The sequence below is a fragment of the Lygodium microphyllum genome, chromosome 20, assembly GCF_053477565.2.
Source record: "Lygodium microphyllum isolate KBCC chromosome 20, Lygodium_microphyllum_v1.1.10, whole genome shotgun sequence".
In the NCBI taxonomy this organism is placed as follows: domain Eukaryota; kingdom Viridiplantae; phylum Streptophyta; class Polypodiopsida; order Schizaeales; family Lygodiaceae; genus Lygodium; species Lygodium microphyllum.
The window spans coordinates 69,349,146-69,352,638 of record NC_141154.1 but is presented as its reverse complement, the minus strand read 5'-3'; positions in this window follow the sequence as shown (position 1 = coordinate 69,352,638).

Genomic DNA, 3,493 nt, shown 5'->3' with positions numbered 1-3,493 from the left:
TTATCAAGGCGTTTGATATTTATTTATTATTTTTGTATGCGCATGGGCGCACAATTTAGATATTTGTACTTGGACATTGTATTTGGGTACGCCTGACTTCTTGGGTGCCCATTAGCTTTATTTCTATTTGGCACAAAAGCAAACTCAAAAGCCAAAAGCGTGCTATTTTGTAATTTGGGCTATTATTTGAGCTTGAAGATGATTAATACATAAGATACATGCTTTGTGGAGCGCTCACACAAGGCATGGGGGGAGATTGCACCCAATTGGTCTCTTGTTCATGTCGTGCAAGTCTTCTACATTAATTTGTGTGCAAAAAGTAGAGTTCTTTTGTTCTTGGGGACCTTCTGACACTCACTACGCGCGCTTACGGCATTTGATCTATGCACCAGTTTTATATTGTGTGTGTGTGTGTGTGTGTGTGTGTGTTATGCATTGTGTGTTAAAGAGAGAGAGACACCTTGGTACATACATTTGATGAGATTTATGTTGAAGATATGGGGGAATATGTTGATATGATAAGGACCATATTGAAGTGAGATAGAAGAACCAAAAGAGGGGAGGTTACAAAGATATAAGAGATTTATATTGAAGATTTGGGAAATATGTTGATATAATAAGCACCATATTAAAGTGTGCGAGAATGACCCAAAGACATGTCAAAATCCCTAAAACAACTCTTGAAGTACTAAAATCCGATTCCAAATAAGCAAGCAACCACCATTCTATCTCTTGCTCTATCACACAAGTTATGCATTTCTTTGGCTTGGTAAAAAAATCTAGAGATTGGTGATGATTCATGCCACCTAATTTCACACATTGGAAAAATTAATTTGTCATTGCATAATGGTCAATCAAAGTGTTTGTCATATGTATTATATGTATCATCCATCACAAAGAATTTGGTGTGTGTTAGCCAAATGATAGGGCAAGGGCTACAAAGTTGGATTTGTTGAGAAATCAAATGATGTATGCCCATAGAGGTTGAATGTGTGCCCAAAAGAGGTTGGACCATAAGTGGCTTTGTATGGAAGATATGAGAAAGATGTATGCTCTTGAAGCTCTATGAGAGATGCCCAGAATCCCATGAGCAAAGTGAGGAGGGTGGAGAAGCTGGAAAAGCTATAAAGGCATGTACTTGGTTTGCTTTTCAATGCAATGTTATTTGTACTTGGTACTCCATTTTGTGTCTTTGCCATGGTCAGAGCTCATGATTGTGTTTATGAATCCAAGCCTACATCTTGGAACTTCATTCACTTGAGCAATAGCTTGTCTTCTTGTCTATGTCACTATGAGTCTTGTTACTGACTTCCGTCCTCCATAGTTAGAGCTATGCTCTAGATCCATGTTCTAGATCCATGTTCCCTACATGGTATTAGAGCCAATCGATGATGGCTCGGTTATTTTCCCTGCTCCTCATAGCATCTAGTCAATCTAGCTTAAGCATTTAATCTCATCTCTTAGTTTACAATCCTTCTTCCTACTGTCTGCCATAGCCAAGCTTCACCTACCTACCTTGGAGCTCCTTTATCTCTCTCCACACACCATATTTTTCTATGATTTCTTCTAGGTAAACATCCTTCTAGTTAGGGCGTACCTATCTGGCATGATAAAGCTCGACATTGTCCATTGCAACACCCAGTATTGTGCAAATTCATCATCTTTGTTGGATCTGTGTATGATGACAGTCGTATAGTTCGTGCTACCTGTGGAGGCTACATTTATCCTGCGTATATGGGGCATTCAAAGCCTATACTATAGGCTATCTTCCACTTAAGTCTTGGCCCAAATGGCTGTGCCTGTCTCTTGTGGTGACGAAAAAACCAGGGCTATCTGAAACCCTAGCAGAGGAAGCCATAACCACTTCTTCTCAAGCTTCTTTTTCACTTCAATTTCTCACTCTATTTAGCTCAGGGAACCCACTGCTACTCTGATCTGACCAAGCACTTAGTTCCCAGCAAGATTTTCCCTTCAGGTCAGCAAGAAAAAGATCCAAGAGGAGACCAAGCATCCATAGCCATTCACTTCAAGCTAATTTTTTCCACATCATTCTCGCACTCTTGCCACTTGGACAAGGCTAGTGACACTCAAATTTGAAGTTTCCAACAAGTCAAAACTCAAGAAGAAGATTTGGAAGACTCCAGCTCAATGATTTTAGTGATTTTTGAAGATCTCACGGGATAAGGTGACAATTTATATGCAAGTATATCCCACAATAAAATGGGGTTTCAAAAAGGAAAAACATGCATATTGTAGAACTTATGTGGGCATTTATTTGTTGAAAAGAATATGCCTAAATATTTTTTATGTGAGGCTATTCATATTTTCGTATATATTATGAACAAAGCTTCCATGGTTGCAGTTCATGGCATGAGTCCCAAAGTAAGAAGCCTGATGTGTGAGACTTGAAAATGTTTGGTTATATTGTGTACATTGAGTTGCTTGATGAGTTAAGAAATTGGACCCAAAGGCTTAAAAATGTATATTCATGTACCTGATAAGTTGGGGAAGAAATTGGACCCAAAGATTGAAAAATGTTATCATTGGATCTTCTATTGAACAAAAAGGGTGTTGTTGTTATAACCCTGTTAATGGAAAATTTAGAGTGAATAGGAGTGTTGTTTTTTATGAGATGAGCAATTGGTATGCATCTACTAGAAATGCATTCGAGAATGTTGATGATCATGATAGTCATATGGAGATAGAAACACAAGAATCATGGACCCTTTATGGACCAAAGACATCATCTAGTAGTAGATTTTCAATCATTCCGCATTTGGGAGACTAAGGAGCAGCCTCAAATATTTGGTGCCTCTACTAGTGTTTGTAGTCATTCCTTAGTCTGGGAGACTAAGAAGCATCCGCACATATTTTGGTGCATCTACTAGTGTTGCAGGTAATGAAAAAGAGAAGAAGAAAGTGTTAGATGGTAATGATGCATCTACTAGTTATTTAATTCTTGATGGAGACTAGATCTAGGACGGCGGAGAGTTTGGATGATAAGCTTGGTATTCCTTTAGTTATCACTTTTTAGTTATGCCTTTTGGGCTTTCCAATACTTGATCCACCTTCCAAGCATTGAAGAATAAGATAATGCAACCATTCTCATTTAAAACAATCCTTGCCTTATTAGAAAGAATGAAGAAGGCCATCTAAAACATATGAGATAGATATTTGACACTTTGAGGAGACATGCATTTTCTTCCAAAGAAAGCAAGTGTACTTTCATGGTCAATAAAGAAGAGTATTTTGATAACATAGACTATAGTTGATGAGGAGAGAGAGAGAGATACAGAAGGGGGAGAGAGAGAGAGAGAGAGAGAGAGAGAGAGAGAGAGAGAGAGAGAGAGAGAGAGAGAGAGAGAGAGAGAGAGAAGAAGAAAGGAGATCAAAAGTAAGAAGAAGTACAAGAATTTCAAAGGGAGTCTAGGCACTCTTCACATCCATCATCCTTTATTATTACTATTACTTAGCCGATTGATCATCCACCCTT